This window comes from Pristiophorus japonicus, chromosome 15, assembly GCF_044704955.1.
Source record: "Pristiophorus japonicus isolate sPriJap1 chromosome 15, sPriJap1.hap1, whole genome shotgun sequence".
Classification (NCBI taxonomy): domain Eukaryota; kingdom Metazoa; phylum Chordata; class Chondrichthyes; family Pristiophoridae; genus Pristiophorus; species Pristiophorus japonicus.
In genome coordinates, this window is record NC_091991.1 from 17,266,350 (window position 1) to 17,278,947 (window position 12,598).

The window sequence follows — 12,598 nt, forward strand, 5'->3', positions numbered from 1 at the left end:
ACCCCACAAACCGGCTGACAAGTCTTTTGAAGAGCTCAGCCAGCTGATCAGCGAACACTTAAAACTGGCGAGCAGCATACACATGGCCCGGCACCGGTTCTACACACATTGACGTCGGGGAGGGCAAACGATCTCGGACTTCGTGGCAGACTTGCGGCGCTTGGCCAGCCTCTGTAAGTTCTCAGATGCCTGCAGGGGGGAGATGATAAGGGATTTTTTCATTGAGGACATTAGCCATGCTGGGATCTTCAGGAAGCTCATAGAGACCAAGGACTTAACTCTAGAAGGGGCAGCATTGATAGCTCAAATTTTCATAGCGGGCGAAGAAGAGACGAAGTTAATTTACGCGAGTAGTCCCGGGTCCAACGTGGCGACGGACCAAGGAATTAACATGATAAACGCAGCTCAAGATCTCGCAGTCAGGCAAAGGCATTTTGAAACTGCAGCAGTCAAACAAAGGCATTTTGTAACTGCCCAAGCTGAAACCGACTCTAAGGTTGGCCCCCGACAGGGACAATGGAGAGGGGAACGGCAATTCACACCATCAAGGGAACCATTAACACCCACCATCAGATTGTTGAGAAACAAGCAAGGGAACAATCAGAGAGGAATGCCTGCTAACAGTCCTTTTGTGAACAACGATCTCAGCCAATGCTGGAGATGTGGGGGCAGACATTATGCAAAAAGCTGCAAATTTCAGCAATTCGTCTGTAGGAATTGTAATGCCAGAGGACATTTGGCTAGGGTTTGCAAACAGCCAGTAGTGAGGCTAATCTATGAGACAGAGGAATCAGACGAGGGGCTTGCAGTGCAGGACTATGCCTGGGGTAAAGCCATGGATACTGAAGTTCAGTGGGTTCATGTGGCTGACGTCCACAGCTCATACACCAAAACGCCACCCATGATGATTAAAGTTTTATTGAATGGCATCCCGGTGCGCATAGAGTTGGACACAGGAGCTAGCCAGTCCCTCATGAGAGCACAACAATTTGAGAAACTATGGCCACACAGAGCTAGCAGGCCCAAACTGGAACAAATTAATATGCAGCTATGGACGTACACCCAAGAGATCATTCCAGTGCTAGGCAGTGCAAACTTGGTGGTAACACACAATGGGTCACAGAACCGGCTGCCACTCTGGATTGTTCCAGGAAATGGGCCCACGCTTTTGGGAAGGAGCTGGCTAGCTGAGATGAACTGGAAATGGGGGGATGTGCACGCCATTTCATCTATGGAGCGAAGCTCAAGCTCACAGGTACTACAAAAATTCGGGTCACTGTTTCAACCCGGTGTTGGAACGTTCAAGGCACAAAAGTAGTTATACGCATCACCCCGGACGCCAGACCAGTGCACCACAAAGCCAGAGCGGTGCCATACGTGATGCGTGAGAAAATTGAGAGTGAACTAGACAGGCTGCTCAGAGAGGGCATAATTTCGCCCGTTGAATTCAGTGACTGGGCAAGTCCCATTGTTCCTGTCCTTAAAGCACGCGGCTCGGTTAGGATCTGCGGTGACTACAAAGCCACCATCAACCGGGTGTCCCTGCAGGACCAATACCCGCTCCCGAAGGCAGAGGACCTTTTTGCCACATTGGCAGGTGGCAAGCTGTTCACTAAATTGGACTTCACTTCAGCCTACATGACTCAGGAACTGGCTGAAGAATCAAAGCTTCTGACCACCATCACGGCGCACAAGGGTTTATTCATCTACAACAGGTGTCCTTTTGGCATCCGTTTGGTGGCCGCCATCTTTCAGAGAAACATGGAAAGCTTGCTGAAATTCATTCCCGACACAATCGTATTCCAGGACGACATCCTAACAACGGGTCGAGACACCGAGGAACACCTCCACAACCTGGAGGAGGTGCTACGCCGACTGGACCGGGTAGGCCTGCGGCTGAAGAAGGCCAAGTGTGTGCTTTTGGCCCCAGAGGTCAAGTTTTTGGGCAGGAGGGTTGCCGCAGACGGGATCCGGCCTACCGAATCCAAAACGGAGGCGATCCATCGTGCGCCCCGGCCCGGCAACACATCGGAGTTGCGATCATTCCTGGGACTTTTGAGCTATTTCGGTAACTTCCTGCCGAACTTAAGCACATTGTTGGAGCCGTTACACGTGCTCCTGCGTAAGGGTTGCGAATGGTTTTGGGGGGACTGTCAAGAACGGGTTTTCAACAGGGTGCGGAACCTGCTTTGTTCTAACAAACTGTTAACGTTGTATGACCCCTGTAAAAAACTAGTTTTAACATGCGATGCATCATCATACGGGGTTGGGTGTGTGTTGCAGCAGGGTAATGGAGACGGACAACTCCAACCGGTGGCTTATGCCTCCAGGTCGCTCTCCCAGGCAGAGCGTGGGTACGGCATGGTCGAAAAGGAAGCACTCGCTTGCGTTGATGGTGTGAAAAAAATGCACCAATACCTTTTCGGCAGATCGTTCGAGTTAGAAATGGACCACAAGCCGTTAACTTCTCTGTTGTCTGACAGCAAGGTGGTCAATGCAAATGCGTCAGCTCGCATACAGCGATGAGCTCTCACGCTGGCTGCGTATAACTACACCATACGGCACCGCCAGGCACCGAAAACTGCACTGACGCGCTCAGCAGGCTTCCCCTGGCCACCACCGAGGGGGCGGCGGAGCAAAGCGCTGAAATGGTCATGGCCACTGAGGCTTTTGACACCACAGGCTCCCCCATCACAGCCTGCCAGATCAAACTCTGGACCAACAGGGACCCACTCCTATCCATGATAAAGAAATGTGTCCTGACGGGGGATTGGGCGCCCACGCACGGGGCGTGCCCCGAGGAGGTCAGACCGTTTCAGAGATGGATGGATGAGCTCTCCATCCAAGCCGACTGCCTGCTATGGGGCAGCCGAGTAGTCATGCCCCAGAAGGGGAGGGAAGCATTCATCAGGGAACTCCACAGCGAGCGCCCTGGAATTGTGCTAATGAAGGCCATTGCCTGGTCACATGTATGGTGGCCGGGGATTGACTCAGACCTGGAACACTGGGTTCGCAGGTGCACGACGTGTGCCCAGCTGGACAACACCTCCAGGGAGGCCCCACTCAGCCCGTGGCCCTGGCCCACCAAACCTTGGTCACGCATTAACGTGGACTATGCGGGCCAGTTCATGGGAAAAATGTTCTTGATAATTGTCGATGCATACTCAAATGGATCGAGTGCATCATATTAAACTTGTGCACGACATCCATCACGTGGAGAGCCTGCGCACGGTTTTCGTGACCCACGGCTTACCGGACATTCTGGTCAGCGACAATGGCACATGTTTCACCAGCCATGAATTCCAGGAGTTTATGTCGGGTAATGGCATCAAACATGTCCGGACGGCGCCATTCAAGCCGGCTTCCAATGGCCAGGCGGAATGTGCGGTCTAAGTCATAAAGCAAGGCATGCTCCGCATCCAAGGACCCTCTCTGCAGTACCGCCTATCGCACCTCCTGCTGGTCTATAGGTCTCGGCCGCACTCGCTCACGGGAGTTCCGTCAGTGGAACTCCTCATGAAACGTACACTCAAAACGCGGCTGTCCCTCATCCACCCAGCCCTGGCAGACATTGTTCAGGGCAAGCGCCAGTCCCAAACCGAGTGCCACGATTGTAACTCAAGGGAGAGGTGTATAGAACTGGATGATCCGGTATTTGTACAGGACTACTAGATTGTTTTTTGCATTGGGACCCAAGTGGCTAGAGGGCACCATAATTGGTAAAGAGGGAAACAGGGTCATAGTGGTCAGACTCAATAATGGGCAGATATGCCGCAAACACTTGGACCAAGTAAAGAAAAGGTTCAGCATAGACACCGATGAACATGAAGAAGAGCATGAGATGTCAACCACACCACTGCAAGTGGATGAGCAACAAGGACAATCACCAGCATGCACAGTCCCTGCGGCCAGCCCGGACAGGCCGGAATCACCTCAGCCACCAGAGCCTCAACTGCGGCACTCCACGAGAGAGCGTCGACCACCTGATAGACTTAACCTTTGAGTCAAAAAGACGTGAGGGGGGAGTTGATGTCATGTATATAACCAGCATACTACTGTAACCCTTATACAATTGTAACCCTCATGTAACCACTACATACTGTACATACTTACCAGAAATGCACACCTTGACCACAGGGGGTGTACTTGTGGGAGACACTCCTTACCTGGAGATTCAGGTATATAAGGGGAGGTCCCTCGCAGGGCCACCACTCCTTGGTCCAGGTAATAAAGGTGAAGGTCACAGAGTGACTGTGTCTGCAGTACATGCCTCATGTGATTATGTTTAAGAGTTAAGGACTCAACAGCATCCGGGAGGGTGCTGAGTACCTCGACTCTTATCGTCGAGAGCATGCAGAAATCAAGCGTAGGCAGCGGAAAGAGCATGCGGAAAACCAGTCCCACCCACCCTTCCCTCAACGACTGTCTGTCCTACCTGTGACAGGGACTGTGATTCCCTAATGGACTGTTCATGTTATATATGCAGACTATAGATATACTATCTGTGTAGTCTCTGTATAGTTGCATCAGATGGAGACTTGTTTACCCGATGTACTATCAATAAGGTTTACACTGTGTATATACTAGACTGGCTCCACTAGAGGGTGCAACTGGTGGAGACCGGTGTTTCCTGCCCTGGTGGCAGGGGCTGTATAAAAGGGGAGCCACCATGCGGCTGCCTCACTCTGGAGTTCTGAATAAAGGACAGTTTGAGTACAACACATTGCCTTGTGGAGTCATTCATAGGTACATTACAGACATAACAACTGGCGACGAGAATACGGACGTTCATGCAATTATGGCTACCTTTGGCACACTAAAAGATTTCACAGTGGGTGATGATTGGGATGCCTTCATGGAAAGACTCGAGCTATATTTCGTGGCAAATGACCTGGCAGGGGAGACGGACACATCAGCGGAGAAGCGCAAGGCAATACTGCTGACCAGTTGTGGACCCGAGGTCCACCGCCTTGTCAGGGACTTGCTGGTACCCACAAAGGCCAAGGATAAGACATAAAATGAGCTGACTGAACTAATTCACGACCAACTAAAACCAAAAGAGAGCATCCTCTCGGCCAGGCACAGATTCTATACTCACCGCAGACCTGAGGGCCAGGAGATTGCAAAATATGCTGCCGACCTCAGGAGACTTGAGGCACCATGTGATTTTGGCACGCACCTCAACGAAGCATTGCGAGACATCTTCGTTATAGGAATTGGCCACAAGCTCCTTCACAAACTATTATCTGCCCACACCACAGTCAAACTGCAGAAGGCCATCAGTCAGGCGTTCATGACCTCGACCTGCAGCACCAAGAAAATTATTCATCATGTGGATTCAAATACAGCAAGTATTGTACACAGAATGGTGCCTTTCACAGGCATCACTGTAGAACGTGGCTCTGCCCAGGGCAGAGAGCACAGACCTCAGGGTTCCAGAACTCAGAGTCCACTGAGGGGGTGCTAATCGAGTAGCACCATGCTGGCTTTGCAGAGGAAACCACAGGGTTCACCAGTGTCGGTTTGCTGAGTACGTATGCAAAACCTGTAACACGAAGGGTAACCTCCAGGGTATGTGTAAAAGAAATACGACTCACCGTCTAGCAGAGGAGTCGGTAGATGACTTTGAATCCAGCGGGGAGTATGATAATTTGGCCAGAGAGGCAGCTCAGCCCCAAGAAGAAGTGTATGGAGTGTATACCTGCACCTCCGATTGTCCTCCAGTGAAGATGGAAGTCGAGATAAACAGTGTTTCAGTCTTCATGGAAGTGGACACGGGAGAAAGCCAGTCAGTGATGAGCCAGGATGCCTTTCAGAGGCTATGGAACGAAAAATGACCCAAGCTGGTTCCAGTAAAGGAAAAGTTGCGCACCTACACCAAGGAGCTGATCCCAATCCTTGATGTGAGGATGTAAGTGTAATCCATATTGGCATAGTGCACAAGTTACCTCTGTGAATTGTTGCAGGTGATGATCCAACGCTACTCGGAAGAAGGCGAATGGGGAAGATCCAGTGGAAATGGGAAGACCTCTTCACTCCAGCAATCGATGTCCCCCGTGTTCAGAGGCAGAGCAAAACCTCACCTTCGCTTGGGCCAGGCACCAGAGAACAGACCAGCACAGCACCTGAGGCACAGACCGTCCATCATGACTGTGTGGCAATGATCCGACCGGAACGACCTAAAAATACCTTCCCGGCTTCAGTGGCAGGACTCCTGGGGAGGAAGATCGAATTCACAGGCACTCTTCTAGCTTTTGTGGCAGAATCGCGGGAGAGAAGGATCAAAGCAGTCGACCTCGAGGACAGAGGCAAGATGGCGTCCCTGCTGTAGTGAGGTGCAGCGTGGCTGGAAAAAAAGATGGCCGTGGCCATATCACGAGGTGCAACGCTGAGGGACCAACACGTGGTGCCGAACAAAGGATTTGGTTGGGGTAAAGCCAGCAGGGTTCTCTTAAAGGAGACCTGCAACCAACTGAACTTAAAGAGACATTGTATGCATGGCAATCAATGTAATGAACCAGTTAAGATTGTGAACAAAATGTTGTTGCGAGATGTCGGAAATAGAGTGTCCCCAAAAGTAGCAAGCGAGCGAATTTGGGAGGGCAAAGGCGCTGATCCTGATGCCCTGCCCCAGGTGTCCCAACAAGTTATGGATCAGCGACCTCAGGAGGGTGAAGGCAACGATCCTGATACCCTGCCCCAGGTCTATCCCACACTGCAGGTACCCGATGGAACTATTCGCCACAGACCTGGAAACAAAAACGGCGCCAATACGCGCCATCTGCCGCCGTTACCCACCACCCAGGTGGAGACGGCCCAGCCCCAGACCCAGTCGCTACCTCGGCCATGTCCGGGAGCGAAAGGTCAGAACCAACGAGTTCCCCAAACAGGACGTGGAACAGCCAGGTTCCCAACACCATTAGAGAGCAGGCAGAAGATTCTTCAGCCCTCAAAGGAGGACAGGGAGGCCACACACATCTGTGGTTCTGCCCACCACTAGGCAACGGCAAAGGCCCTGAGTTCTGGCAAGTGAGCAAACCAAGCCCACTCCGCTAGCAGGGGGCGCAGCATCGCCATCAGATGACTAGGACACCATACAGTTGCTCTGGAAACCAGTGTCCTCGCATACCTGTACTGCTACCTCAGTACTGACCATGACTGAACCATGAATGCAATCTACCCAATACTGGCGCACGACAGTAAAACATAACGAATGTAAGTCTCTGAACCAAGGTGTCACGATACAAACTTTTTTTTCCTTCCTTTCTATGTACTTGCACTGTGTCTGATCCTGTATGTTAATATAACGGGCCATCTGCATGAACCCACTGTGGGGCGGGGGTGGGGGGGGGTTGGAGGAAATGGATGTATGTAGCCATGGACACACACATGGATCACACCCAGAACCCACTGTAACCTCCACTGCATCATTGAACCATCCAAACTGGTAACCACTACCCAACATTGTGGCAAAGGGACTTGGGGGTTATCAGGGAGAGAGCCAAGCCAAAGCACAGCCAAGGTGCAAAGGCTATTGACACTTAAGTCTGGGGAGAGCTAAACCAGAGCACACAGTGCAAAGGTAATTGACACAAAGGATTTGGGGAGAGTGATGTTATATATGCAGACTATGGATGTACTCTCTGTGTAGTCAGTGTATAGTTGCATAAGATGGAGACTTGTTTACATGATGTACTATCAATAAGGTTTACACTGTGTATATACTATGCTGGCACCACTAGAGGGTGCAACTGGTGGATGTTATGTATCTGGACTTGCATATACTCTGTACAGCCATCAGAGTGCTCATTCCCCGGAGTCCCAAGGGATCTCATAATCCCTTGGGCACACAGGTATTTAAGAGTGCTTCACAGGTTGGAGAGGCACTCTGGAGACCTGCAATAAAAGATTAAGGTTTACTTTGAGCTCACAGTGTTCAGTCTGACTCTTTCTCCATACACTACAACTGGCGACGAGATACAGATAGCGAACCCAAAGAGGCAGAGAACAGTGGGCATCCTGGAGAAATTCTCGGAGGGAGATGATTGGGAAACTTTTGTGGAGTGACTCAACCAATACTTCGTGGCCAACGAGCTAGATGGGGAAGAGAACGCTGCCAAACGTAGAACGATCCTCCTCACCGTCTGTGGGGCACCAACGTATGGCCTCATGAAGGATCTGCTCACTCCAGCGAAACCCACGGAGAAATCGTACGACGATTTGTGCACACTGGTCCGAGAGCATTTGAACCCGAAGGAAAGCTTTCTAATGGCGAGGTACCGGTTCTACACCTACAAAAGGTCTGAAGGCCAGGAAGTGGCAAGTTAAGATGCCTTGCAGGACATTGCGAATTTGAAGGATATTTGGAGCACATGCTCAGAGACATTTTTGTACTTGGCATTGGCCACAAAACCATACTTCGCAAACTTTTGACTGTAGAGACCCCAACCTTGAGTAAGGTCATAGTGATAGCCCAGGCATTCATTGCCACCAGTGACAATACTAAGCAAACCTCTCAGCACACAAGTGCTGCTACAAGTACTGTGAACAAAGTGATGTTGTTTTTGAATCATAACAGACAGGGCAGGTCACACATACCTGCAGCTACACGTCCGCAGATGTCTCAGAATCCACCATCAAGGGTGATGAATGCAAGGCCATTAACACCTTGTTGGCACTGCGGGGGTGATCATCATTTCCATTCATGCTGATTCAAAGGATACATTTGCAAGAGCTGTGGAACAATGGGACACCTCCAACAAGTGTGCAGGCGAGCTGCTAGACCTGCTAAACCTGCAAACTACCAAGTTGCAAAGGAGGACAGATCTACGGAGGTTCACGATGAAACAGAACCTCTGATAAAGATGGCAGAGGTACATGGGGTGCACACATTCACCACAAATTGTCCCTCGATAATGCTGAAGGTTGAACTAAATGGACTCCCGGTGTCAATGGAGCTGGACACGGGTGCGAGCCAGTCCACCATTGGCAAAAAGACTTTTGAAAGGTTGTGGTGCAACAAGGCCTCAAGGCCAGTCTTAACTCCAATTCGCATGAAACTAAGAACTTACACAAAAGAATTGATTCCTGTAATCGGCAGTGCTACCGTAAAGGTCTCCTACGATGGAGCGGTGCACAAGCTACCACTCTGGGTGGTACCAGGCGATGGTCCCACGCCGCTTGGCAGGAGCTGGCTGGGAAAGATGCGCTAGAACTGGGACGACATCCGAGTTCTATCGCCCGCTGACAACACTTCGTGTGCACAGGTCTTAAACAAATTTCCTTCACTGTTCGAATCAGGCATTGGGAAATTCCAAGGAGCAAAAGTGCAGATCCATCTAATTCCAGGGGCACGACCCATCCATCACAAGGCAAGAACAGTACTGTACATGATGAGAGAAAGGGTAGAAATCGAGCTCGACCGGCTACAAAGAGAGGGCATCATCTCACTGATCGAGTTCAGCGAGTGGGCCACTCCTATTGTCCCAGTCCTCAAGGGAGACGGCACCGTCAGAATCTGTGGTGATTACAAAGTAATTATCAATCGTTTCTCCCTGCAGGAACAATATCTACTTCCAAAAGCTGACGACCTCTTTGCAACACTGGCAGGAGGAAAGACGTTCACAAAGCTGGATCTCACCTCAGCCTACATGACGCAGGAACTGGAGGAATCATCGAAGGCCATCACCTGCATCAACACGCACAAAGGTCTTTTTGTTTATAACAGATGCCCGTTTGGAATCCGATCAGCGGCGGCGATATTCCAGAGAAACATGGAAAGTTTACTGAAGTCGGTCCCGCACACCATGGTCTTCCAGGACGACATCTTGGTCACAGGTCGGAACACAGTCGAGTCTGGAGGAGGTTCTTAGTCGGCTCAACTGCGTGGGGCTCAGGTTAAAATGCTCGAAGTGTGTCTGCCTGGCACCTGAATTGGAGTTCTTGGGAAGGAGGATTGCGGCGGACGGCATCAGGCCCACCAACGCGAAGACGGAGGCAATCGAGAACGCACCGAGGCCACAGAACGTGACAGAGCTGCGGTCATTCCTGGGACTCTTGAACTACTTTGGTAACTTCTTACCGGGCCTCAGCACCCTGCTAGAACCACTATATGTCGTACTACAAAAAGGGGGCGAATGGGTTTGGGGCAAAAGCCAAGAAAACGCCTTTGTAAAAGCGAGAAAATTGTTATGCTCAAACAAATTGCTTGTGTTGTATGATCCATGTAAGCGTTTGGTATTAGCATGTGATGCGTCGTCATATGCGTCGGGTGTGTATTGCAACAAGCCAATAATTTTGGGAAACTGCAACCAGTTGCTTATGCATCCAGGAGTCTGTCGAAGGCCGAGAGAGCCCACAGCATGATTGAAAAAAAAGCGTTAGCGTGTGTCTATGGGGTAAAGAAAATGCATCAATACCTGTTTGAATTGGAAACTGACCATAAGCCAATTATATCCCTGTTTTCCGAGAATAAAGGGCTAAATACCAACGCATCGGTCCGCATCCAGAGATGGGCGCTCACGTTGTCCGCATACAACTACGCCATCTGCCACAGGCCAGGCACAAAAAACTGCGCTGATGCTCTCAGTAGGCTGCTATTGTCCACCACGGGGGTGGAAATGGCGCAGCCCGCAGATCTAGCCATGGTTATGGAAGCATTTGAGAGTGAGCAATTACCTGTCACTGCTCGGCAGATCAAAATCTGGACAAACCAGGACCCCTTATTATCTCCAGTCAAAAGTTGTGTGTTTCACGGGAGCTGGTCCAGTGTCCCAGTGCAAATGCAGGAAAAGATAAATCCGTTCCAGCGGCGCAAAGATGAAATGTTTATACAGGCAGACTGCCTTCTGTGGGCAATCGAGTAGTGGTCCCCAAGAAGGGCAGAGACACCTTCAGCAATGACCTCCACAGTACCCACCCAGGCATCGTAATGATGAAAGCGATAGCCAGATCCCATGTGTGGTGGCCGGCATTGACGCGGACTTAGAGTCCTGCATTCACAGATGTCATACTTGCTCACAGTTAAGCAATGTACCCAGGGAGGCGCTGCTAAATTTATGGTCTTGACCCTCTAAACCGTGGTCTAGGGTACACGTCGACTATGTAGGTCCGTTCTTGGGTAAAATGTTGTAGACGTGTAGTCCAAGTGGATTGAATGTGAGATAATGTCGGCTAGCACGTCCGCTGCCACCACTGAAAGCCTGCGGGCCATGTTTGCCACACACGGCTTACCCGATGTCCTGGTGAGCGACAATAGGCCATGTTTTACCAGTGCTGAGTTCAAAGAATTTATGTCCCGTAACGGAATCAAACATGTCACATCTGCCCCATTTAAACCAGCGTCCAATGGTCAGGCAGAGAGAGCAGTGCAAACCATCAAGCAAGGCTTGAAGAGGGTTACTGAAGGCTCATTGCAGACTCGCCTATCCCGAGTCCTACTTAGCTACCGCACGAGACCACACTCACTCATTGGGATCCCAACTGCTGAATTGCTCATGAAAAGAGCACTTAAGACAAGGCTCTCGTTAGTTCACCCTGATCTACATGAACAGGTAGAGAGCAGGTGGCTTCAACAAAGTGCATACCATGATAGCGCAAATGTGTCACACGAGATTGAAGTCAACGATCCTGTATTTGTATTAGATTATGGACAAGGTCCCAAGTGGCTTCCCGGCACTGTCATGGCCAAAGAGGGGAGCAGGGTGTTTCGGGTCAAACTTTCAAATGGACTCATTCACCGGAAACACTTGGACCAAATCAAACTCAGATTCACGGACTATCCTGAGCAACCCACCTTGGACCCAACTTTTATGATCCCCCAACATACACACCAGTGGCAACCGACACCACGGTTGACCACGAAGCAGAACCATCATCCACAGCAGCCCGGCAGGGCCCAACACACCATGCAGCCCAGCAAGGCCAGCTGCACAGCAGCCCAGTGAGGGCCCAACAAATGATTCAACAACACCAGCTTTCACACCGAGATGATCAACCAGGGCAAGAAGGGCCCCCGATCGACTCACATTGTAAATAGTTACACTATTGACTTTAGTGGGGAATGTTGTTATATATCTGGACTTGTATTTACTCCGTACAGCCACCAGAGGGGTCATTCCCCGGAGTCCCAAGGGATCTCATAATCCCTTGGGAGCACAGGTATTTAAGAGTGCTTCACAGGTTGGAGAGGTACTCTGGAGACCTGCAATAAAAGACTAAGCTCACACGTTACTTTGAGCTCACAGTGTTCAGTCTGACTCTTTCTCCATACACTACAGTGGAGACCGGGGTCTCCTGCCCTGGTGGCAGGGGCTGTATAAAAGGCTTCCCACCATGCTTGTGCCTCACTCTGGAGTTACGAATAAAGGACCAAGATCACTACAGTTTGAGTACAACACATTGCCTCGTGGAGTCATTCACAGGTTCATTAGAGACATAACAGTTCAATCATCTAAGGATTCATTTTTAGAGTGGAAGCAAGTCTTCCTCGATTCCGAGGGACTGCCTATGATGATGATGAATCGACTGCAACAGTTGAGTGTCCTTGTCGCGATTATTGCGAATCTCATTCAGTAGTTCACTTTGAGTTTCGTGACTC